This window comes from Esox lucius, chromosome 8 (assembly GCF_011004845.1).
Source record: "Esox lucius isolate fEsoLuc1 chromosome 8, fEsoLuc1.pri, whole genome shotgun sequence".
Lineage (NCBI taxonomy): Eukaryota > Metazoa > Chordata > Actinopteri > Esociformes > Esocidae > Esox > Esox lucius.
In genome coordinates, this window is record NC_047576.1 from 19,995,044 (window position 1) to 20,022,342 (window position 27,299).

A 27,299-nucleotide genomic window follows, 5' to 3' on the forward strand; every position below is an offset into this window, starting at 1 on the left:
CGCTGAAGGGAAACGTACTGATGAGAGAGGGAGAGAGGGAGAGAGGGAGAGAGGGAGGAGAGGGCAACTGACGAAGAGAGATAAAGAGGCTGGCGGAGGAAGAGAGAAGGAAGATGGAAAAAGGGAGGTATAGAGGGAGAGAGAGAGAGAGAGAAAGGAAATATATAGGGGGAGGGAGAGAGAGGGAAAGAAAGAGGGGGAAAGAAATATGGAGTGGGAGAGAGTGGTGATTATTTTCAACACATCAATAGATTTTCAGTAATACATGGAGACCCACATGGAGACCCCCTCTCTCTCTGCCGCGTTGCAGTTAGATAGAAGAATTGGGACGCTCATTTGAAAGTAGTTCCATTTGATTATTCTTCGCAGCTGAATGTTCTTCCATATCTGTGATTCTGGACTGTAGCTCTATCCTTGAGAGACACTTGAGGAGCATAGTTCCACTTGAGTAAACTCATCTGAAAATCAAGGGCATTTTTATTTGATATCTGTATATCAGGGGGTCTTTAACCTTTTCTGGCATGAGAGATACGACAAAAAAATGTATTGAGTGGTGATCCCTGCTTTACATCAATGTCAATACTACATAGTTATTTGGTGTATCTTAGAGCACCCTCCATAAGTATTGGGACTGTAAAATGTCTGTTTTTGCTTTACACTCAAAGCATATGAAAATATGATTAAAAGGTAAATATACAGACTGTCACCTTTCATTTCTGGCTATTTTAACACATTTTACCAAATAAGAATAACAGTACTTTCACAGTTCAGTCCACCATTTCATGCGAGCATAAGTATTGGGACAATTCAACTTTAAGCAAATGTAAGTAGTATAAAAGTTAGGAATTAGTCACAAGTATCTTGAATACAATAACAGCCAAGATGCTTCTGTAAATTTCTAAATCCATTCCTGCTACTGCCATCATTTGTTACATCAATAAAAATGCGGGAATCCATTCCAGAGGCGACCATGCATGCCCATGCCATGATACTACCTCCACCATGCATCCCTGATCTTTTTAGCAAATCCTTATTTGGCCTTTTTGTTTTGAATGCATCTCGCAGTTTATCCTTTTTAATTCTGCTGCCTAAGTCTTCTGTAGGCAGTAGATTGTGACACTTTCATCACATCATTATGGAGGTTGTTGGGGTTTCACAGCCCGTGTCCGTCATGAACTGTTGTTGTTTTCTTTGTCCTACCTGGTCATAGGGAATTGCTGAAGACACCAGTGGACATTCCAACAATTCCGCTGTTGATTTAGTTATGACCACATTTTGTACTATGGTTCTAATTGAGTTGCTCTTTTCTTTAAGCATCCAAATTGCTTGCTTTTCTATCATAGACAGCTCTCTAGTTTTCATGTTGGATTATGCCAACTGAGTAAGACTGCTGTTATTCTTAGTTGCTAAAACATATAGGTGACGTGTTGAAACATAGAAATAATAGGCAACATTCTCTACTTGCCTCATATTCCTCTTTTAATCATATTTTGATATTCTCTGCATGTAGGCTGCAAAAAAGCTATTTTTACTTTACTGTCCCAATACTTATGGATGGCACTGTATATATACTGTATACACAGAAAATCTCACCATATGAGAGTTGGAGAGTAATGGATTACATGTAAAAAAACAGTAACTATATACCGTTACGTTACCAACTAAAATATAGTAACCGGATTACAGATACTTTTGAGAAAATGTATGATTACTTCTTAGATTACTTCAGCTGAAAAATAATAGGTGTGCAAAATAATTATGAAATGTTGCATGTTTGAGTTTTTTAATTAAAGTTTTCAAAAACATTTCAGAAACAAAATAACAATTGCATGCCTCAATTGTTGTGTGTGTGATCATCATGCGCGCAAAGTTGGCATAACCAGATTAGAGACGCAGATGAAGCACTAGTTAAATTTATCTGGTTTTGGTTGGTTGGATGGCAGGTAAAACAGTATATCTACAATAATATTAGCCGACTCATATAAAATGTGATTTAGTTATCTACTATTGATGCATCTTTCTCAGAACAATGATAGGCGATAAGCCTACATGGTTTTATATATTTTTCAGACAGGAATTGTTTAGAATATTAGGCAACTATTTTTTAGATAGCTGTAACATGGCGCTGCCTTCAAGATAAAACATTATATGGAATTTATCATGATATTTGAGGAGAAAATGTGTGTTGGGAATAACTCTGCCAAAGGATGATGATTTGCATTTGATGCAGTCACCTCAAATCCATACAGGTAGGCCTTGTGATTCTGCTTGCTTTTCATCTCAGAAAATTGCATTTATTGGTTATCATTGGCTGTTGACGACATTTAATTTTAGCTAAGAGTGTAGTTGCAGTTGTGCTCATTAGTTTGCATACTTTTTGTGAAATTCTGGCATTGGTTTTTGAAAATATGACTGATCATGCAAAAAAACTGTCCTTTATTTAAAGATAGAGATCATATGAAGCCATTTATTATCACATAGTTGTTTGGCTCCTTATTAAATCATAATGATAACAGAAATCACCCAAATGGCTCTGATCAAAAGTTTACATACCCTTGAATGTTTGGCCTTGTTACAGACACACAAAGTGACACACACAGGTGAACATGTCCATTATAGGTGAATTTCCCAGACCTGTGGCTTTTTAAATTGCAGTTAGTGTCTGTGTAAAAATAGTCAATGAGTTTGTTAGCTCTCACATGGATGCACTGAGCAGGCTAGATCCTGAGCTATGGGGAGCAGAAAATAACTGTCAAAAGACCTGCGTAACAAGGTAATGGAACTTTATAAAGATGGAAAAGGATATAAAATGATATCCAAAGCCTTGCTAATGTCAGTCAGTACTGTTTAATCACTTATTAAGAAGTGGAAAATTCAGGGATCTCTTGAAACCAACCAAGGTCAGGTAGACCAAGAAAGATTTCTGCCGAAACTGCCAGAAGAATTGTTTGGGGTACAAAGAAAAACCCACAGGTAAACTCAGGAGAAATACTGCCTGCTCTGGAAAAAGATGGTGTGGTTGTTTCAAGGTGCACCATACAATGATACTTGAACAAAAATGAGCTGCATGGTTGAGTTGCCAGAAAGAAAATATTACTGTGCCAATGTCACAGAAATGCTCGTTTACAATATGCCTGACAACACCTTTACACGCCTCACAGCTTCTGGCACACTGAAATTTGGAATGACAAGACCAAAATAGAGCTTTATGGTCACAACCATAAGCGCTATGTTTGGAGAGGGGTAAACAAGGCCTATAGTGAACAGAGTCTGTTTTTGGCCTGTTATGTAAACGCTAACAATGATTGATCCCGCAAAAGGTGTTCAATTGGTTATAGGCTATTCCTGTTTGTCTTCTAATGCCTCTTAATATCAAAGTAATCTAAAAAATACTGACCTGCCATTTGTTTTGCAACTGTTTTGTCTAAAGACCCTGTTGTCTGCCTATAGGACCTCTACAACATGACACTTTCTGGTTTTGTACCATGCCCAGGGAGATTTTAACATGGTCGGTGGCCCCTGTACTACAAGCCTTAATAATACCTATTCCTTGTAGATCATTCACATATAAACTGAGGTCTTCATGAGAGATGAAGGAAAACTGGTTAAAGTTTATTTTTTGTATTTGCTGAATATCCTTGTGAAAGCAATATCTCAGACTGAGTTCTGCCAGGAGACTGTCAATCACAACAGTAAACACGTGTATAAAACCTTTTACTGCCTGACAACTGACAATCAGCCTCTGTGGACTCATCAAGCTTTTTTATGTGTTGAGTGTTCAGTCTCACAACTTTACTTTGAAAAGTTGTGAGACTGTTGGGGACATGTTTTTAGCTACCATCTCAACTGTCGTTTTGATCCCGTAGGCCTGCCACATACTGTAATTTCTCACTGAACTAACCAAATCCACCGCAAAGACCCAGTTCAGCTGCCTGCAGAGCATTGCTTGTGTTCTGAAATCGCATGAGAATTATATTCCACATATTGCACAGAAAAGCAATCTCCATTTTCTAAATTGTTTTGCTCAGCACACTGGCTTCATTACACAACTTTTTTTACCGGTTAGGGTCATCAGCTATTGTCTTAAGAGATTCCTGTGTATTCAAATAGTTTAGACACAGCTTAGAAAGGTTTAGTTAGATTTTGTTAGATTCTAACTGGGTTTATTCACATTTGTCTGTAACCCTGTGGTAGCTGTCTGCCAGTGTGATGGGGTTTTGGAGCCATAATTAAAATAAATTCTGTATAAAGGTGAAAAACATCTCAGTTATCACTATTTACCCCCATAACATTTTGGGTATTGACCACGCAAAATACCCACTTAATCAAATGGTTAATCTCTCGACTAAAAGCATTTGTGAACTCCTGGCATATTACAATCATGGTTGTTTTGTAGTTAGTTATTTTTAATTGGTTGACAATTTCTGTAACCGTCTTCTTCCCTGAGACGGTTTCTAACAGTTTGTGCAGAAATTATTTGGTTTTGCAAACCGATCGTTGCAGCAGCTGTCCGGGTGGCTGTGATGGAACTGCACATTTTAGAGTGGCCTTTTATTGTGGCCAGCCTAAGGCACACCTGTGCAATAATCATGCTTTCTAATCAGCATCTTGATATGCCACACCTGTGAGGTGGATGGATTATCTCGGGAAAGGAGAAGTGCTCACTAACACAGATTTAGACATATTTGTGAACAATATTTGAGAGAAATAGGCCTTTTGTGTATATAGAGAAAGTCTTAGATCTCATGATAAATGGGGGCAAAAACAAAAGTGTTGCGTTTATAATTTTGTTCAGTGTAAATATAATTTCTGAGGTCCCTGATTTAAAAATAAAAATGAACTTTTTTTTTTTTGCCTTGGGTCACCAGGACTCCTTGCTGGCTGAGGTCCTGGGGTTGCAGCCATGGTAAGGCCTTAAATGACCCGGACATATGAACCTGACACAATTGATGGTTTTACCTGAATTAAATGGCAATCGAATCCTGGGTAACAACTATCTAGTTATCTTGAATTTCTCTTGTTTAATTTGACTTTTAGGATAATCCTGAATTAACTGCCTATTTGTTGACCAGCCGGCTGTGTTCGACCCTCTCTGGTGTGCAAGCTGTGAGTTATGTAATGCGCTGTAGGTGCTAAATGTGCCCCTGTGCTGTAGGGACGTGACAGAGGAGGAAATGCAAGTCATGCTGGTATCGCATGACTTTCATTTTTGACCCTGCTAGCTGTTTTTGCGATACCCTGTAACTGTCACCTTAAAGTTTGTCTTGAAAGAATAACTAAGGATACCCCTAGTAGCCAAAAAGGGAAACACTTCAGTCTAATATCCCAAATTCAACCCTTCTTCATACACTCACCCCCAGCCCACCCATGCCCCAAAGCTGAAGAAATGTAGCAAGATTGGTTGATGATTCTCCAGTAGCCTTTTCCAATGAGTGTGCAACGTTGTTTCCTCCACGAGCAAAGTGGAATCCCATCAAGAATGGATATGCGTGAATCATTGTTTGACACATGCATTTTGCTTATGTCGGATGTCATGACCTGACACATACAAACAGAAATACCTCCAACATGAAATGTTCAGTGGTTAATAAGGTTTATTTCCATAATCCTACAGGAGGGATTTGTACATTTGAATTTTATGGCTGTTTTATTAATTAAAAGCGGACCATGAATTGTACCATTCAAGTCACAAGTGTGTCCCGAAGTATGTATTTATTAAACCCCTAGTCACTCTGTGGAAGTCACCCTCAGAGTTTGATCTGGAGCACGTCACCATGAAGGGCACTCTAAGCGAGTGTATAGGGCATAGGGGCTGAATTGGGGTTTGTTAGTTGTTAAAAATGGGGAAAGGGGGAATTTTACCATACCTCAACTACTTATCAATGTACTAATTACTAATGTTAGCTATAATATTGTGTCATAAAAATACACCATCTCCTCAACAACATAACGAGCAAATTTGAATTATGCGGTAGAATTCGGAAGTAGCAACTTCTCCTGTATTAATTTGTACAGCATGAAAAATACACAGGGTGCAGCATTCATAATAAACAGAGATGCTGCCTCACTAACCAATAAGCGATCAAAGTGTACACTAGAAATACTTGAAGACCTACTTAGAAGACCACAATGTAAACTTCTTCAAACAGTAGTTATTTTTTAACGAAAATTTGAATGTTGCCAATGTGGTTTTCTTTACTTGTCAGTATTAATTGCAAGCAAACACTGATGTATTTTTTTAATGTTTTTAATTTAACCTTGCCAAATAAAAATACATTTTATTTACACGAACGGCTTGACAGGAGGTAAAAGGCCTCCTGTTGGGAACGGGGACTGGAATTAAACAAAAAGAAACAATGCAGACTGAAGACACATGGCAATCACACATGACTAACAAAGACACATTAAGACCAAGCACATTGAGAGACACTAATTAACAATAAAACAAAAATGGAGAAAACAGCATGACAACATGGCACAACAACAGCATACATGATAAAAACACAGACCTGGCAACAAACAACATAAAACAGCAGGACACAGACATGTTTGTAACTTATAGACAAAGACATCAACAGAACAAAAACAGATAACTACAATGAACAGTCACATCACATGAACTAGTTGTCAGTAGATGTTTTAGTGATTGTGTCTTTAATGTAGAATAGATTTAACAGGTAATCACCAGGTTCTGGATGTTAAGGTCACGCTCATCCCACTTATACCATGCCAACAAACAATAATGTTAACACATTTACCCTTAGAAATAACTAGTTCCAATGATGATTTCCTATTGGCAAGTGAATTATTTCTGTTTCTTCTTGCAGATGGCATGTAAGCAGGAGCACTGTAAACACTGCTGTGTTGTAAATGTGGATGTAACCTTTGTGGTTATCCCACCACAGTTGTCCAAAACACCAACATTAACGAACGTTACTAGTAGAAATAACCTTTCCCAATTATCCATATACTTTTGACAAGAGAATGAATGCATCTTCATCTTTCCACTAAATCTGGTCATTACTTTTCTGAAGGACGCATCTGTTTGTTCTAATAAACATTCATTAGCCAGAATAACAGCAAACAACTGAATTTCTGTTAGTTTAAGCTGTTTAAAGACCAAAACATATACTGCTCATGTACAATTTGCAGTAGACAGGCAGACAATCGTTATTTGATGGCTTTTCACCAGGATATCAGCAGGATAAAAGAGCTTATGCATTAATAATATCCAGCTCTCATGGTCTCTCAAATCCTTTTTGTGTGCTTACCTCTGGTTCAGATATGCAGGCTTCAATATCACCATATATGATCACTTTGTAAAGACGACATCAGTCTAAATGAAAAGCCATTGTGTTGCAGAACGTTAGCTTGCCAATGACTGGGCCGGGCCAGGATCCACTGGCCATCCAGATCTCTGGTCCTTGTTCATTGATCAATTCTTTTGTTGACAGGAACATCCCTGAAAGACTTCCAAAATGACTTTCCTTAACAGCGCAATCTGTATAACATGGTGGCCTTGCAGAACTAAAAACAAACATGACTGTATACATTTTTCAGATCTCGTTCACCCTTCAACGCACGATGTGATGTAATACCGAGTGCCCAAAGCCCATTCTCCCACTCCTTCTGTGCAGTAATGTGTGAAACAAATCTCACTGACCTAGAATTCTCTCAAACATGATACGAATCACCTAAGGGTCCCCCAGGGTGAAATGCCCCTTTAAAGAGAGCTGCAGGGTGGCCTGTTCATTTTCAGTGAAGTTAAGGCAGGGAGAGGAATTCTCCCTGGGATCTCTAACTAGAAGTCAGTGGCGTTTCCGAAGAGGTGCTGTTGTTGTTGACCAATGACAGAAAAAAATCAGTCGCCTGTTTGTTGATCGTCACCACGTAATCCGCAACAATATGTCAGACGAGCAAGCAAATTTGTTGTACTCTGAGGGGAACAAGGGAGTTTCTCGGCTGTGTTGTCTGACTAGGCCTTTCAGTGAGCCTGTAGCAGGACACTAGCACAATGTCAAATGGCTAGAAGATGGTGGTCAAGAGGGTGTCAGGTCTATTAGCTCTCAGTGAGAAAGGGATGGATGGAGAGGGAGCAAGAGAAAGACAAAGAGAGAGAGAGAAATAAGGGGGTAGGGAGAGAGCAAGAAAGAGTGGGGGAGCATTAGAGAGAGGGGGAAGGTGAGGTAGAAGGAGAGACTAGGGAGGATGACAGCCGCATGGAAATTACTGCCAGAAATCTCTCCTCTAGTGCTCCACCCTCACTCTCTCTCTCTCCTCTTCTAGTACTCTCCTCGTCTTTCTCTCCTCGTCTTTCTCTCCTCCTCTATCTTTGGGGGCTTGTGTGTGTGTGTGTGTGTGTGCATGACTGCGCATGCCTTTCTGCCTTCCCGCGTTTGTGCGTGTGCCTGTGTATGTGATCGTGCTTGTGTGTGTGCCGACGGCGGGCCACTCTGCAGAGCTTATAAATTACCTTTCCTTCCAACTCCACTTTACATTAATGGAAGGAGCCGCTGCCGCTCCCTCCCCATCCCCCATCTCCACAGACAGATTAAAGAGCAGGAAAATGGCGGAGGACAGTCATGGGCTTTCCTCTCAGATCCGTGGCTCCCGGCGGGACACAGACGACCTCAACCTGTCTGAGAGATTGTTGAACTACTGCTGTCCCAACTAGAGCAGTGCTTCTAGTCTGTTAGTGCGTAGTGGCCACATTTTCTTCGGTTGCCGTATCGCCCGGCTGCATTTTGATCTGCCTGGAGTACCTCTGAAATACCCCCTCTTGTTGCATTTTGCCAGTAAGCCTATGGTCTCTTGGGTCTTTTCAAGTACCCCCAGGGGTCGGAGTATCTAGTATCCACAGGGTCAGATGAAGGTTAGGACTCTGCTCTGTAGTTAAGCCACGTTGTTGTAGTAAATGCCTGCTACATTGGGCCCTGAGAAACACCCTCCAACACAATAGTCGCTTCACTTCAATCAACCTTTCATTACTATTCATTTGACTTCTTAACTGTATAATTCAGATTTTAGCAGTGATTGTGTGCTAGATCCCCAAACACTTCAACAAATGTCACACAATCAAAATCACAAAATTACACATTTCTATTCCTGTCAAACAGAATATTTTGGATTTTTTTCTTTTTACATTAAATTGTTCAGCAGACGTATGTGAGTGAATACTTTTAAGTACGTTTTTTTTTTTAGTGGCCTCCCAAGGAATTGAACCCACAAATCTCTCGTCACAAGTGCCACGCTCTCAAACTAAAGGACCTAATAAAACAATGGATTAACCTGTAGCATCTGCCAGCTGAGTTGCTCAAAGAGCTAAATAAACTTATTTCATCTAACAACAACACACCTGGGAGATGCTGGGCGGCGGATGTCACCACACACCAGCTATGAGGCTTAGTGTCCCCCCCTCTCTCCCTCTGGCTCTCTCTCGTTGAATCGAGCCCAGGGTGTCTGGCTCAATGACTTCCGGAGGTGTTTCACTCCTATTGGACCGGAGCTGAAGCGTCTGTGAAGATGAAATGAAAAACGGCGGCGGTGCTCAGCGCTAGCTCGTCTCCGGCCTGTCTTTAAAACTAATTACAGTCCATTATCACAATTAGATCTGCGGGAAAGGGGACCTGTGCACGCGCTACGCACCAGCCATAATCATGTTGTGTGTGAGCTGATCTGAGACCTGTCTGTCTGCCCCAGACTCATTAAACATTGAGAGCATTAGGTTTTCTAGAAGACATGGCTCACATCCAGAAGTCTGAAAAAGACACTTCTCTTCCCCTTCTGCTCAAGCTGTCCCCACCCAAGATAATGACATCATCCTTTCTCTGGGAAATATTTATAACTAGTGTGACTGGTGAGTATTTTCCTTTAAACATTTTCTTCCCACCCCACAGTTGTTTTGTAATAGTGTTTTTGAGGTACAGGCAGTGCAGGGGGAGGTGATTGAGCAGAGCCGATATCCGGGACGGGCCGAGGCTGTGCAGAGACTGTCGTGCGGTCACAAGGACCGGGGTGTGTGATCATTGTCTCTGCTCTGCGTTGCCCATTGCCTGTCAGGAGTCAGTAAGTGGAGTGTGATGGAGGCCACAGTATGGTAGTGTCCCTGGAGGCAGCTGGGCCTCTGCATGGAGATAACACGGGCTTAGCAGGAGACACGCAGCATAATGAACAATCCACCCTGCTGCACACCAAAAAACACACATACTGTCACGTGCCCATGCAAATGCCTACACACATGAACACACTTGCGAGCGTGCACGCACACACACACCCGCACACACAGACACACACAACATAATGAGTCTGCGATCCATGCTTGGGTGGGTAGCGGAGGCCACATTCTCTCTATCCTCCACTGCTGAATCAGTATGCTACTGACATGACTGTGTCTGCACCACTCGCCGTTCCCCCCTCCTTCTTTCTCATCCTCCCTCTTCCCTCTTTCTACATCCCTCCCCTCCTTCACGCTCCCCGTCGCTGCATCTCCCTTGTATCTCTCCATCACTCTTCACCTCCTTGCCTCCCACTCTTTCTCCCCGCTCTCTCCTGATTGTCCTGCGGGTCTAATGAAATGGTTCCAGCTATTGGTTCCTTTCGGCTAGCGTGCTAATGCAATTAACAATTTAGCCATCCAGCTGCTTGTCTGATTTCGGTAGCAATGCTAATTAACCATTTGTTTGGATAATGTTGGTGGCTACCATGCTAAGCTATTGAAACTGTTAGCAGCCAGACATCTGGCTAATGTTAATTCTCTGCTCTATATTCTAAATGGGGCAAGTCCAATAATCTCCAAGTTGATGGATGGGACCATGAGGACCCCCCCCCAAAGGCCATCATTGGGGAGATGATAGGTGTGTGTGTGCTTCTGTGTGTGCGTTTGTATATATGTGTGTGTGTGTGTGTGTTGTTGTGTGTGTGTGTGTGTGTGTGTGTGTAAATGTGTGTCAGCAGGTGTCTGATGAAGGGTGCTCATGTGTGGAGAACTCATCATGAGCTATTAGGACCAAACAAGGGGGCCAGAAAGAAAGAGCGATAGAGATAGGTGACTGTCCTTCACCAGAGGAGAGCAAGGGTGTGTCACGACATACACACACTGTCTCTCTCTCTCTCTCCCTCTCTCTCTCTCTCACACACACACACACACACACAATATGGTTCAGGAGCTTTATAACCAGGGCAGAGAGACTGAAAATAACCATCAGCTCCTGCAGCTGTTTTTTCAAAAGTTGTCCCCCTGAAGTATGCCTGTTGGAAAATGTTTTAGAACAAATGGAACATGTGTCCCCATTTAAGTCAATGATTAGCTTGTTCTATACATTTTATTTTTCTCTTATAGATGCTACCAGTCAAACATTTGGATACATCTACTCAATCAATCACATTTATAAAGCCCTTTTTACATCAGCAGTTGTCACACAGTGCTTTTACAAAACACGCAGCCTGAAACCCCAAGGACCAAGCAACAACAGTGTTGAAGCACAGTGGCTAGGAAAAACTCCCTAAAAGGAGCCGAAATTTAGGATGAAACCTAGAGAGGAACCAGGCTTGGAGGGTCGACCAGTCCTTGTTCATTGATCATTTTAAGAGTACAATTTGTAATAATTAATTAATGCATGTGGGCTTTGTCCAGAGTCTATAAAAACTTAATCCAGGTCAGAAGCTTGATCAGATGAACAAGTACAGGGACAACCCAGTGGCGCGGATGGTCGGCAGAATGGCAACTGGAATCATCAGGTTATGTCTTGATCTGCAACACAAACAGGAGGACTTTGGATTGCGACAGCTTTCGAGCCTGGTACTCCGGAGGTGTGGCCAAAGCCTCATGTTCTCCTAAGTTTAAATGGGGCTGGAGGCAAGGAAAATTTAGAGAGCGCATTCTTTAGATTTACAAGGATTTGCAGTTGAAAAGGAGAACTGACCCTACTCCGCGAGTGCAATTCAAAAAACAATTATGTCTCCACCATCCAGGATTAGACTAGATAACCCGGAAAACGGTTAAAATAGCAAACTTTTCCTTTAAAGGATCTGCTGCTAACGTCTTGGTGCCAGATAACACAGCATACCTTCAGAGGTCTAGTGGAGTCCATGCCTCGATGGATCAGGGCTGTTGTGGTGGCAATTGTTGGACCTACACAATATTAGGCAGGTGGTCATAATGTTATGCCTGATCAGTGTATATGCAGTGACAGACATTCCATTTAAGTCATGGGACTTATATTAGAATTGTTTCTACATCATGTTCAAATCATTACAAACAGTATTTGTCCTTTGAACTATTTTAAACACTCCAGTACTACCAGACCATTAACTGTCTGGCCACTTTGCAACGGCCACACTTGTTCACTTAACATTTATTGGACTGTTACATTTGATAAAACATTTAAGTCATTTAGCAGAAGCTCTTATCCAGGAGCCAGTAGGGTTAACAGTTTTAATGAAGGACTAATTGACAGGTTTTTCGGTTCATGGTCCAGTTCTCTAACTGCTAGGCTACCTGTCACCAATTGCTTCTAAGGAGAAAGCAAGATTGAGTACTGAAATAATGTTTACATGTTGAGCAACAACTGCCTTTTAAATGAGAGCATGCTAGTGTGTGAGTCTGCATGTTGATGTAACTACCACAAAGGTGAATTAGACATCTCTGATTGCTGACAAAACAATGGGCTGTCTGATACAGTCGGATACTCAAAACACTTTAATTTACAGCTTAAGGCTGGTATATGCAGTGGGTAAAGAAAGTCAGCACTGCTTTTCAAAATGTTCACCTCTTGTTTCCTTACAGCCTGAAATGTAAGCACATAAAATCTTTTTTTGCCCATTCTTCCTTGCAGAGCTGTACAAGCTCAGTCAAATTGCATAGTGACCACTTATGGACTGCACTCTTCAAGTCATTCCACAGATTCTCAATGGGCTTTAGGTCTGGGCTCTGACTAAGCCACTTAAGGACATTCACCTTCTTGTCCTTCAGCCACTGTACGGTTGCTGTGGCAGTGTGCTTTGGGTCATTGTTATGTTGAAACGTGGACCATCTTCTCATTTTCAACTTCCTGGCAGAGGGCTGCAGGTTCTCCTCCTCGCTTCTATTCTGGCAAGTGCTCCAGTCCCTGCTGAAGAGAAACACCCCAACATCAGAATGCTGCCACAGCTGTGCTTTACAATGGGCATTGTTTTCTTTAGGTGGAAAGATGTATTGGATTTGTGCCAGATATATCATTTTACATTCAGGCCAAAAACATTTGTTTTTGTCTCATCTGACCATAGTACCTTTTGCCACATAACTTTGGAATCTACAATGTGCTTTTTGACAAAGTTCAAATGAGACTTGTTGTTGCCTTTTTTAGGTCGTGTTGCCAGCCTCCCATAGAGGCCAGATTTGTTGAGTGCTTGTGATATTGTCTTTGCCATAAAGGTAAAGGCCTGAAACTCTTGCAAAGTTGCCATTGGCGTTTTGGTAGCTTGTGTGATCAATCTCCTCCATGCCCAGTAATCCAGTTTGGGTGGTGCCATTTGCCTTCCACTTCTTAATAATGGCCTTAACTTGTGCTCAAAGGGATAGAGAAATGGCTTTAAAAATCTTTTTACATCCATTCCATGACTTGTGCCTTTTCATCAGCTTTATCTCGTAGATCTTTTAAAAGTACCTCTCCACCCGAAGTGGGTCCTTTGTGTTAGGTTCTGTTTTTGTTCAGTTTAGTCACTTGTGCCTTGTATGCCCCCTTGTTGTGTCCATATTTAAGTTCCTCCTGCCCCTGTGTTTTTGTCATTCATTGTATGGATGTCACGTGTCAGAATGACTGACCGTCAACAAAGGTGGCAGTAGAGGTGGACGGTAGGGGAACTCCTCGGTTGGCTGGATTCTGACTCCCATGTCGTGTGGACTTTACAGGCCGTCGGCTGGCCCTGCTCCGTGGCCTTGTTTGTCCCTCGTTATGTTCTTATTTAAGTTCCTCCTGCCCCTGTGTTTTTGTCAGTCATTGTATGGATGTCACATGTCATGCAATAAAAAGTCATTTTTGTTCCTGAGCCTCTGCGCCTGTCTTGATACCTCCACTTGTGACATTGCTTGGAATAACACTATTAAGCAGTATTTTCACTTTGATATTGTGGGTTGCTGTGTGTACAGAAAGCAATAATTTTCCTTTCAGATTTTGTGTGTTTTCATTTCAGGCTGTAACATTTTGAAATGGGGGTTGACTTTGATGTTGTAAATAGTGTCACCATGGTGCCACAAAGATTGAAATGTAAAATTGATAACTCTTTTGGGAGCAAAAGGATAGCAACTTTTGTACTGGTAATAGACGCCAATACACTTGAGTCCCCTGACTAGGTTATACAGCTGTCATGTTCAACTTCTCATTTACCCAAACTCCCGGACATTTATATACCAAACACTCACTTGAAACACACAGGCTGCTATCAGAACTCTTCCATACCATACTACACTACAGGGATCAATAATATATGCCATGTAGCACATGCCTTTATATAAAACGATGTACAGTCATGCATGCATACATTTTACACATGGCTTGCACAAGTGGGAATTGAATGCACACCTTCTGTCGATGCAATCACCATGCTTTACCAGCTGAGCCACACAGGATAAATGCATTTCATTTTGACATTTTAGTCATTTAGCACACACTCACCCAGAACAACTTACACACACTATTGATTGCATCCATATAGTTGCCACAGTATTTACACATATATTTTTTCTTTAAGGGAAGACATGAGTGGATGAATGAAAATACTGGAAGGTGGCGATGTTGGATCTGTAGGTTAGGTGTCACGGTCGTGGGATGAGAAGGACACAGGCGCAGAGTATAGGTAGTGAAGATAATCCATGTTTAATAAAAGAAGGACTCCAACAAAACAAAAGGCAGCAACCAGTGACGTGGGTATTCCTTACACAGGATAAACAAAACCAAAATTAACCACACCTCTGGGCCTACAAACTGAACTTAAATAGGGTCCCCAATTGGAGGCAATAACTAACACCTGCCTCCAATTGGGGAAACCAAAAAAAGGATTAGAGGTGGCTAAAGGCCACCTCCTGTCCTGTCCTGGCTATACCCCGAGCCCAGCGCAGAGATGGCTAGGGGCACAGCCAGGACGTGACATTAGGATTGGGGTTAACACCCCTACTCTTAAAATAAGTGTCATGGGTCTTATGTGACAAAAGGGAGTCTGGGGATCCATTTATGTCCCATCAAAAGATGACACTCTATGCATGACAATGTCTCTTCACTGCCCTGGGCCATTGAGATTTGATCATTAGACCAACAGAAATAATGCCCCCTGCTGGCCCTCCAACACCACATCCTGGGACTGACCAGGACTGACCCTGTTTCAGAGGCCAGGCAGCAGCTGGATGCAGGGTGCTTTCTTCTGCGGGCCAAGGCAGACACAGTGTAGCCCAGGGGGCCTTCGAAATTACTACCTAAGTTTTTTGAAGGCCTCCAGCCCCAACCAGTCTGCCTGCGAGAATCCGCTATAACCAAAAAACATTCATAACTGTCCCTGTCTCGACAGCCGATAGTGTCACAGATTAATAACTCACCCTGGGAGCTCCACTCACAAGTCTGATGAACACTACATAAAATATTTTGTACTATGCCTGCCCTCCCTCGTATGTTTAAATCGTCTGACCTTATCCTTAAGCTGCAACAACCTCTTCCGGATATGTACAAACTTACGTTGGTGTGCTTGAGCTTGAATCCCTGCATAACAACATTCCCCACACTGAAGTGCTGGATGCCATTGTCAAACCTTCTCCAGTGGAGAGAAGACTAAACCCCTGCCTGACTTCATCACCTCCCAGTGTCACGCCTGGTATAAGGGGTTTAGTACACAAGCTTACTGGTTGTTATTGTTGGGTTGAGACTCAAATGTGGGTAACTGTAGGTTGTAAATAGGTCACATGTATCTAAGTAATATTTGACTTAGTAACAGTCTGAATATAAAATATGAATGCCATGTAGAAAATGTGTTGGAATCGTAATCAACATTCTGACATTAATTGTCTGGACGTTTCCACATGTTATTGTGTTACAACATGGGAAAAAAAGGATTTATCAGTAATCAGGTTTTTGTAAAGTCTTAAACATTTATCAATAATATCAGCCGTTTGGAAATCTTTCACAATTAGAAAAGTTGTAATTTTGTTCCCTTGCCTAATTTAAGGTCAGTATAGCATAAACATGTATTTTTCAGATGTAAAATAATTGCAATGTGGATTTTGGGTTGGGAGTCAAACAAACTAGTTCTGTTGGGAGTAAGACAAACTAGTTCTGTTTGGAGTAAGACAAACTGGTTCTGTTGGGAGTTAGACAAACTGGTTCTGTTGGGAGTAAGACAAACTGGTTCTATTGGGAGTAAGACAAACTGGTTCTATTTGGGTTCTGAGGCAAGACCAGCTAAGAATAGGCAGTCGCCTGTTATGTGAACAGAATGTCAACAAGTGCTACATGCATTTTGTTGTTTTTGCTTTACTCAATACATGGAACACAAGCCTAAAGTTTAGCATTCAGCACTGACCAGATCCATTTCCTGACCTCCTAATAAAAAACCATGGCAACAGACTCTCCCCTACCATCTACGAAAAATACACAGGCAAACACACCACTATTAGCTAACAGCTACCACTTAAACACACTCAAAGACAACCTACCAGCCTGACAGTTTGCACACCTTAGGAGACTGTTCAAGGGCAGAAAGGTTGACAGACAAAATACATTAAAGTGAAGAACAAGAACAAAACATATAACAAGCCTTAATGCACTTAGTAACATTATTTTGCCTAACATGCTTTTAATTCATTTAGATGTTAATATACTATCTTTAAAATATGCTTGCATCATATACATATAATACACATTCAAGTTTTGGACAATAATCTTCTGGTACTGGGTGCTTTCACCTTAACAAGAGCCCAGCTCCAGTGGATAAAAAATAGCCCCATAACATCCAAGATCCAACACTCATAGGTATGGAGTTATTTAAACACCAAAACCACCGCTGGTGAGCATGGCCATAAAATATCAGTCTTATATACTGTGTGTTAAACCCACACCTTTCTTAAGATAATGCCCCAACATTAGACACGACCACCAATGTGATAGAGTGCTGACTGAGCAGAGAGGCGCTATTTTGAGTCGCTGGTTGAAATGGATCGTAAGTTATAATAATAAGGGATAATACTTATCTGTTCTAGTTGGTCAGTATTTTTGGGACAATTTATGTTGAACTTTAGTAGATATAATTTACTTACTGTAGGAGTACTGTAGGAGGACTGGAGTTTCTTCTGGATTTTTCCAATGAATTGAGTACATGAACAAAACTATAGCAAATACTTAGTTTAAAATACAGTCTGACCTGAAATGATTGACATGCACGATAAAGAAAGTACAACTCAGTATTGTATGCTAAAAAAATGGGAAAATCAAGTAATACAATAACCCAGAGAAATACATTTTAACAAGTATTTCTTTCTAAAGAAAAATGGATTATAATGACACTGAAGTTTTTTTCAGTTGGAGACATATTAAGGGTATTTAGACCATTCCTTATACTTATGGAGCATTCTGTCACCACTTCATGGAGTATTCTGCCACTATTAACAATGCTACATAGGCCTGCCTTTGATTCATGCTGTGCTTTCTTGTCAAAACCTTTTTTGTAATATGCTATGCATTCTATTATGTATATAGGGCACACTTGTAAAAAGAACATGTTTCAGTGTGTCTTCATTGTCACAGTCATAGGTAGGCAGGACACAAGGCACAGTTGTTGAAGGGAATTATTCCTTTTATTTGGTTGACGTAACACAAAACAAAAGAGGCACAACCGAGAACTGAGACATAATGCAGAAACAATGATCTACAACTGAAAGGTCCAAAAGGGCAACTAAAATGGGTTCCCCAATTAGAGGCAATGTGGGGAAGCAGCACAGAGATGCCTAGACGCACCTCTGAGGTCAGGCCCTGACTGTGGCCCCCATGCACATAGAGATGCCTAGATGCACCCCTTCCAGGACCTTAAATTGAATAAATATAGAAATATTGAAACAGTAAGTCCAACGGAATTTACTTAATCTGGTACCAGGAGAAGTTTGACAAAAACCTGATTACTGCTGTCAGGAGGTGAAAATTTGTCAGAAAGTGAATCTTCCAGGAAGAGAGCAAAGCCCAAGCACAAATCAGAAACATCAATGAAATTGTTTATTGGTCAAAATTGAAAATAACATACACCAGGACCATCATAACCACTCCAAAACCCCAGACAACAACTCTCCACTCATTTATAAACTGCTTGTGTGCGTGTGTGTGTTGTTGTGTGTGTGTATGTGAGTCAGCAGGGGTCTGATAAAGGGTGCTCATGTGTAGAGAACTCATCATGAGGTGTTAGAAGCAAACAGAGAGGCCAGAAAGAGAGAGTAATGGAGAAAGAGAATGTGAGAGAGAAACCAAATGACTGTCCTTCTGCCGAGGAGAGTAAGGGTGTGTAACAAACAAATCACGAGATGGTCCAGGATTGTCATAACCAGGACAGGTTGAAAAACTAATCCCCAGGCCATTAGACTGTTAAATTAACTGCCTATCTGCCCCTTCATTCTGATCTGCATCTTTTGGCTCTTTTGCAATTTTACACACAAACTTACACTCCAGCTTATTTATATATTTACACACTAACTTACACTCCAGCTCATTCATACATTTACACACTAACTTACACTCCAGCTCATTTATACATTTACACACTAACTGACACTCCAGCTCATTTATACATTTACACACTAACTTACACTCCAGCTCATTTATACACTTCCACACTAAGTTACACTCCAGATCATTTATACATTTACACACTAACTTACACTCCAGATAATTTATACATTTACTCACTAACTTACACTCCAGCTCATTCATACATTTACACACTAACTTACACTCCAGCTCATTCATACACTTCCACACTAAGTTACACTCCAGATCATTTATACATTTACACACTAACTTACCCTTGAGGTAATTTATACAGTTACACACAAACTTAAACTGCTGCTCATATATACTTATACAAACTAAATTATACTCCTACTCAATTTTATTCAAATCTTTTTTAGACCACATCAATTTTCATGAACACAATTTAATTTAAATAAAAGTAACAATGTCATTATAATTTTTGTTTCACACTAGCAATGAAAAACTTCAGCTGAGCCGAAAGGTAAAACAGATGCTCGCGCAGTGCTTTTGTCAGACCACTGACCAGTAATGTGTGTAAAGTCCCTGACAATGTTGTTTACCTGGTAACTAACATGGCACTACGTCGAACCAGTGCTGTTGCTGATGATGGTAGAATTGTTTGTGCGCCAGTGTGAGCTGTTTTTGTTGCTTCCCGCCAACGATTGTTTTGTGGTTCGTCAGTGCTCATTCTACTCCAATACACATTGAACGAGACAATGTCTTTTTTTTCCTGAAGCACAGAGTTTTTGTTGAAACACTGTCCCGTGTGATCTCAGGTATGTGATCTCAGGTCCATTTTCACCTGTTTACACTATTGCAGTGTTTTTATCTGCAAGGCAAATTTGCAAACTCGTTGATCTAAATAAAACATCACATTTCATTTAAATGAAGTATACATAGTATGTAATGAAGAAACTTTCGCTGTGACTTAAGGCTCAACGCGTGCAGTGATTTGGCCTGACCCTTGATCTGAAAGGCATATAAATATATTAATCGACAATATTGTTTGTCTGGTAACTAACCTGACATTCTCTGTTGAACAAGTGTGCTTGCTGGTGATGCAGAGTTTTTGTATGTCTTGTTTTTATAAATAGAAACATCGTAGTGTAAAATACATTTAGATCAACAAGACTTGTTGACAGATTTACATCTGAGATAAAAACTGTCAGTGTAAAGAGGTGAAAATGTAAATTGTCACATGGCACCTTCCCAAGTTCCCTGGGACACTTTTCCAACAATTGGCTCCATGTATTAACAGAATCAGAAAAAAAATATGTAATTGTTGGTAAGCAACAAAAAATATCTCACACTGGCAAATTTTGACTATCAACAGCAACAGGACTTGCTACCCAGAGAGGGGCGTTTTACCAGCTTCACAACATTATCTGTGAGTTTATACAACTTCCGGGTCATAGGTCTGGCCGAAGCTCTGCGCATGCATGTTTGGTGCCTTCCGATGTATCTCTGGTGCTGCAAGAGATTCTCACTGCTAGGTTGAATAGAACGTTGTATTGAAATGCAAGGTAAATGTTATTCAAATGGTATTGTTGTCACAACAATTTGCTGTAGTCTAAATAGGCTCTGTTGTCTCTCTCACTGTTTCACCTAACTACCCACGTGAATGTAAACACACTTTCACCCACACACATACTTAATTAGTCCATGTTGATTATGAACACTAGTCACATTCCACTTGTCATGTCCTATTTACTTGATTTCTGTTTAGATTTTCTTAATGTAAATAAGTAATTGTACTTGTTTGTCGGTTCTCTTTCCTATTTTATATTGAGGGGCTTTATTTAACTTATTTATTTTACTGGCTGCATTGTTTAGAAGCTGAGAGGCAAGAATTTCACTACACCCGCAACAACATCTGCTATAAACAGTATTACCAATATATTTTTGAAACATTTGAAACGTACATATACACAAACACACACACACACATATTGTCATGTCATCTGTTCTCCTCCACTATAAAAGTAATTTTATCATGCAGCAGTCGAAGACTGGTCTTTATGACAGTAGCACACAGATTCAGACCAGACGGCCTTGTTCCTGATGATTTATTCATTTCCCATTCTGCCGGCCTGGAATGAATCTTTCGTTAATAGTTAATATTCTATGCATTTGCACATAATTGCAACATAAGAAACAAAGAGATAGATAGAGGAGGGATATTACATGATCATTTTAGAGATATGTAACAACTTGTTAAATCACACTCACCTGATAAGTAAAGTGTTGGTAGTACAGTCCTGTTCTTTTCCCCCGGTTATGTCATACCTGGTATTTACTGTGTCCACTGGCTTGCAAGACATGTTATTTACTGTGTAAACTGGTATTCAGTACCTGCATTTTGTATAAAGTAATGGTTACATTATTTACTTTGTAGAATTTACTTTAGATAATTCAGCGCTGTGCACATCACTACGTGAGAAATGTGCTTTTTACATTTTAAAGGTGCATCTGATTTGGATGAAAATGCTCTCTGAATAAATCTAACATTGAGTAATTTCAGATCCAACGAGGAGTTAATGTAGCAGTTTCTCAATTCTAATTTTATTGCTTTCCTGAGTTACCTGGGGTGTTTGAGAGTTCCATGTAGCCATGGTTCATTTTTGTACTGTGTCCCTCCAAGGCTTTGTTCTGGACTTGAAGACCATGAAGAAACCTCTGGTGCCATGTCTTGAGTGGTATTAATGACTTTCTGAGCTGCATCATAACTGTTTGAAAGCCCTCAAAATTCAAGCATTTTATCTCAAATATACAGTAGCTCTGCCTGACTTAAATGACTGAATGTATATGTTTTGACCCAGTCAACTTCTAATTACCTTTCAGTTACCTATCAGACACACTAAGACCAAGGCGACGTACAGCAACCATCAGGGTGAACTTTCACATTTTCCACCTTGTCAGTTCAAGGATTCAATTTAGCAACCTTTCTGCAACTGGACAGATGCTCTGACTACCCCGCCACGTACTCTGGGCCGTGCACAAACCTTTTGAAGTAAATGGGCCTTAAAGACAAAAACGTGCTCCTCGGATATATGCAGGCAGCGGAACAGTCGTTGGGTGCTGTGCTCCCATCAGCTTCCTCATAACTGTCAGCTTCCACGATGCACGTAAAACAGACGGACAACCCATTGCTGTCTGCTCAAGTTTAGTCTCCTCAACCTGCTCAATATCCATTTATTCAACACTAAATCTAGATTAGATGGATGGAAGTTCATTGGTAAAAACAAAAAACAGTAAAGCCCCAATCCGGCTACACTGTTGTAGAGAGGCTTACATTGACAAAAACCCTCTGCGTTGTGTTTAATTAGATGTGTATTTTTCAATCCAAGATTTAGCCAAGGATTTAAGCCACCGCGCCAGGTTTTAGCATCAGGTTATGACAACAAAATCACTGTATAGAGTGCAGACACTTTCCTGGAGGCTTAGATTGAAGATGCATGACTTGGGATGAAGATGAAACATGATGTATTATGATATTTGAGAATGAAAGTGTGTTAGCAATAGCAACGAGCACTGCCCAGTGACAGAGTGCAATGCAGACACGCCATGACAGGCTTTCCATCCAATACTGCAACATCCATAGCAGGTACAGTAGGCCAAATGTTTCCTCTTGCTTCGTACTCCAGAGAAGTAACATAATAAATTATTCCTAAATGATACTGGCTCTTCACAACATTGATTTTAAGCTAAAAATGCAGATATATTAAAACACAGTTTTATTTCTGCGTCTTGATTTTTTGAAAATCCATCTCCGATTGGCCGAATGAATCATCGGCTTCATTTGGGCAGTGTTTCTGTTTGTACACGTGCAGACGCTGGGGATATTTTTGATGTGATTATGTCAGTCACATTGCTGCTCACTCTGTTGTCCATGCTTTACTGATTGATTGTGAATGATGGTTCACAAATGTGTACATTTAGCAATTGTAACCCAATAATTGTTGAATTGAAGAAGTGCAGCTCAAACCAACATTCAGTTGTTGTTGCGCGTTGTGTGGACAGCCAGGGGAATATGTACCTCGTCATGCACTTGGGTTCTGTTTATAGGCTCTGGACACAGCCCACATGCAATCATTAATTATTATAATCTTGTAAATCTTATAATATTTACCCGGCCCAGCCAGAAGAGGACTGGCCAACCCTCAGAGTTGGGTTCCTCTCTAGGTTTCTTCCCAAATTCTGACCTACTATGGAGTTTTTCCTAGCCATTATGCATCAACCCAGTTGTTCCTTACTCTTTGAGTTGTCTGGCTGGGTATCTGTAACAGCACTTTGGGACATCTGCTGATCTAAAAAGGGCTTTATAAAATATGTTTGATTGTTTAACAGACACACCATAATCAGACTTTTTATAGAGTTCAATGACTTGAATTGAGATATCAGATCTAATGTGATTGGTCAAAAAAACATAGTGGGAAGAGGGATACCAGGGTTAGAGCTGCCTTTGTGAATTCAGCCAAAAAGGCTATTGAAAATCCAGGACATAGCAATAGTTTTTTGAAATCCGAATAGCTTTTTTTCTATCGCCCTCAAGGTACGCCATATCATGAAATCACTATTTATTTTGTATTTATTTTAAATGAGCAAATGGGCCAATCAGTCCATCATGACAAGAAAAACAGAATAGGCTATCAGAATTATTTGGTTAAAGGCAACTTGTTTTTTTTTCTTTTTGAAGGAGTGAGGTGTGAAGAAAATGTCAAGGTTAATCAAAGGTCTTTTGTAGTTCCTGAAATTAACGATGACCAACTGGATTGTAGGTTTTAAAAGTCAAAAGAGTAAATGATCAACTTGAGGTCAGGTTATAGGAGTATTAGATGTGGAGAAGTGTGCTAAGTTAGAGGGAGCATTTACCTAAGGGGGATTAGTAAATACATTGGTAGTAATAGGTCTAGTATTGTGTGTGTAGGGAGAGCAGTGAACCAGAGGTCACAGTGAGGAGTGTTGAAAAGGATGGCTGTGACGAAGCAGATGGCAGCATGGCAAATCACATCTCATTTATTTAGCAGCGGACTATAGACTAAAGATTGGCAAGATGGTCGTATTTTCAAGGGTATACTTGGCAGCGTATTTTCAAGGGTAAACCTGCCTTATAGTTGAACAATAAATACATTCTGGATTTAGACTGAATTTGTATAGTATTGGAATTTAATGGCCCCAGTAAAATTATTAACCTATATAAAAGTAGAAAGCAATGTGTGAGAAACACCCTTAACACGTGAATGAATTAGTGTTGTTGAATTTGTAATACCTTTTATTCTATTCATCTAATGCCTCTTAATTAATTACATTATTGAGTTTGAGTAATCGAAACATTACGGTGCTGACTACATCTTTGAACAGGTGACTAATGACTTACGGAATGCATTCATCAGTAACCTACACCCCTATGAGCTCCGGGACACCACATTGTTACTGTCTATCTGCAACTTCGAAGTATTCCCTCCATGAAGTGTGTTTGGGTGTGTGCGAGTGTGTGGGCGTGTGGGTGGGTGTGGCGGGGGGCTGTAAAAAGAGTGTGAGAGCAAAATAGTAGAGACTGCGCCGAGAAAGATACTTTCCATTCTCAGTATTATTCCGTACTGTACATTCACACTCAAAGCCCTTAACAACCAGGTGAAGGGATTACTGAAAAACGGTTTACTATGTACGGAGTCGGGGGGCCGTTTGGGTGGCAAGCTTTGTGTTTATATTCCAGTAAATACCTCCCATTCCAACACTTCCCTTGTCCCATCATCTTCCATGCCTCACCCCTCCCCCACCCCCTCCCCCTACATCTTTACCACAGTATCCTTCCACAGTGCCACAGACAGACAGCCATTGTTGTCATGTGTCTGCTGCAGTGGTAGGATGGTGAAAGATTTGAAAAGTTAATTGGGGGCTAAGCTAACAGCTCTCTCCCTCTCCTTGTCTTCCTCTCTTGCCTGACCTAGTTCCAACCCTCCCCTCCTTCTTCTCCTCCCTCTCTCTTCTCTCGTTCTGTCGTTCTCTGGCGGAGTTGTTAACGAGTGTTCTCTGAGGTTCTAGTATGGGGATGTACTCTAACTTGCTGTCTTAACCTGTCGAGGCAAGAGAAGACATCTCCACTCACTTTCTCTAATTAAACTCCACTCCACCTCCCTCTGCCTCTTTCTCTCCCCCCTCTCTCTCCAACTTTCTGTCCTTTCTGTCTCTCTTTTTCCCCCCTCACAATAGCCCATTCATAATAATCAAATGGAGATGGGCTGTAGGTTAATTTTAGGGTCAGGTAATGGTAATGGCAAATGTGGTTACTGGTAATGCTATTTATGGGGAATGTTATTATTGAAGGTATTCAAGGTTTACGATAATATAGTTGTAGGGACTTTTAATGGTAGTCATGGATAATGGTTGTGGCTTTTGTGGGTAATGTTTGTGGTAATAGTAGTGATGGGTAATGATAGTTGTGGGTTATGATGGTCATGGGTAATGGTAATGGCTCCTTAAGGTTATGTTAATAATGGGTAATGTGAATGGTAGGCATGGTAATGTTAATGTACTTATGTGTAATAATTATAGTAATCTGACAGTAATGTTGTTTGTAACTAAGATGGTGGGCGGGACTGGCAGGACCATATTGGGCGGGGCTGGGTGGGCCGTTCATGCTGATTGGATTGGGTGCACCTTCATTTTATTAAATCATCTTTTGTTTTGCTTTATCCACATGTTGTCTTGATTTTCTTTTCCCATCTTAACAGCAAGGTGGTTACAGTAGTCATGGGTATTGGTAATGGCACTCATGGATGATGTTAATGGAAAAATGTAACATCTATCCCTCTAACAGCTACTCAGGGTTAGGACCAAGACGTATTGGAGGAGTATAGGTACGTGGGTGTTAAGAAAGGCCAACAAAGGCTCCATTTTTAAGGAACTGAAGCTCTTTTCATGTTGATCATGTTTTGTTGTTCTCTTTAATAAATATTTTATGGAAAGTGTTTTACCTTTTGTATCGTCTGCTGATATTGGAAAAGGGATTTCTGTCCGAGAAATATATTCAGAAAAATAATTTGTTCTGCAAGCATGGTACTGGGTGTCAAGCAGATTGGTCTGGAGTTCATCTATTAGAAAACAGTCCTCATTAAGGCCTAGGTAGAAATAACGAACCCTAGACATTATCTTTACCAGGAGTTAAAAAAAACTTGGGACAATTTCATGGAGATGTTATGGAGTACAAAAAGAGATCCAGACAATCTTTTGTACCAGTGTTAATACAGCTTTAAGGATGATATTGTAGGGAACATGTTAAGCATTGAAATGTGTACATAATGCAGCCAACAGAAGACTTGGTGATCTTACATGATTTGTACTTTTTAAATGATATTTGTTTGTAGTAACAGAGAGGCCTGTCCACATGCTGTAACTGTACACTTTGCCGCATAAAACACTTCCCATCTGGGATAAGAATATTGTAATGGTATTGATGGGTAACATTGATTGTAGTGATGAGTAATGGCAAAGATTCTGATGAGTAATGTTAATGATATTGATGGGTATTGTTAATGGTAATGGTAGTACTGGTATTGATAGTGGTGGGTAATGTTAATTTTAGTGGTCAGTAATGGTGATTGTAGTGATGGGTAATGTTAACGGTAGTTATGGGCAGGGCCGGCCCTGGACGTTGTGCTGCCCTATGCCAGACAAACAAATGCCACCATCCTCCAATTGCAGCATCCAATTGTCACGCTGGAGGGAGGCAACCAATTGTCTTGCATTATGGGAGGGCTGGCCCCGGTGATGGGTAATCATATTAATAGTGATGGGTAACGTTAATTGTAGTGATGAGCAATGGTAATGGTAGTGATGAGTATTGTTAATGGTAGTGATGGGTAATGTTAATGGTAATGGTGGTAATGTATTGATAGTGGTGGGTAATGTTAATAGTAGTGATTAGTAATGGTAATGGTGGTGGTGGGAAATGTTAATGTTTGTAATCAGAAACGGTAGTGATGGGTAAAGGTAATTGTAGCGATGGTTAATACTAAGGGTTGTGATGGGTTATGGTAGTCATGGTAAAGACTATCATGGTAATGACACACAGATGTATGAGTATTTAATGGATGAAGGGGGAGCAGATGCTGTCACAGAGGCTGTAATGTGTTATCTGACAGGCTATTTTAATTAATGCCTTTTTCTCTTTCTTTCTTTATATCTCTATGACTGCTTCCCACCTCCCCCTTTCTCTCTTTCTCCCTCAAACTTTCTTCTTCCTTTCTCTCACTTTACCAGGACTTTTTCCCAGAAGTGATATGGACACCAGGTGTGATGAGGTAAGACTGTGGTCTGTGATTGTGTGCTTGCATGTGTGTGTGAATATATTAACAACTCTGCCTTATTCATGGTGGTGAGTTCAAGGCGAGTTGAGTTCATTCAATCACCAGCATGAAGACTACCACTGTGCAGCAGAACCGGTTAATTATGGATGAGGACAACATCACCATGAGAAACGACTCTGTTGGAGTATTAACTACTGAGAGACAATAAAGAACGTTTCCCCTCCTCCCCTCTACCCTC

At 40.6% G+C, this 27,299-nt stretch overlaps 1 protein-coding gene across 1 annotated transcript in view; it reads left to right on the plus strand.

Moving 5' to 3' along the window:
• Nucleotides 1–27,299, plus strand: part of dab1a (DAB adaptor protein 1a) — a 202,590-nt gene that overhangs the window by 113,342 nt on the left and 61,949 nt on the right. Inside the window, exon 2 of the mRNA XM_034293755.1 lies at nucleotides 27,015–27,055. The gene's annotated coding sequence lies outside the window, so the exon portion shown is untranslated. The remainder of the gene's footprint in view (nucleotides 1–27,014; nucleotides 27,056–27,299) is intronic.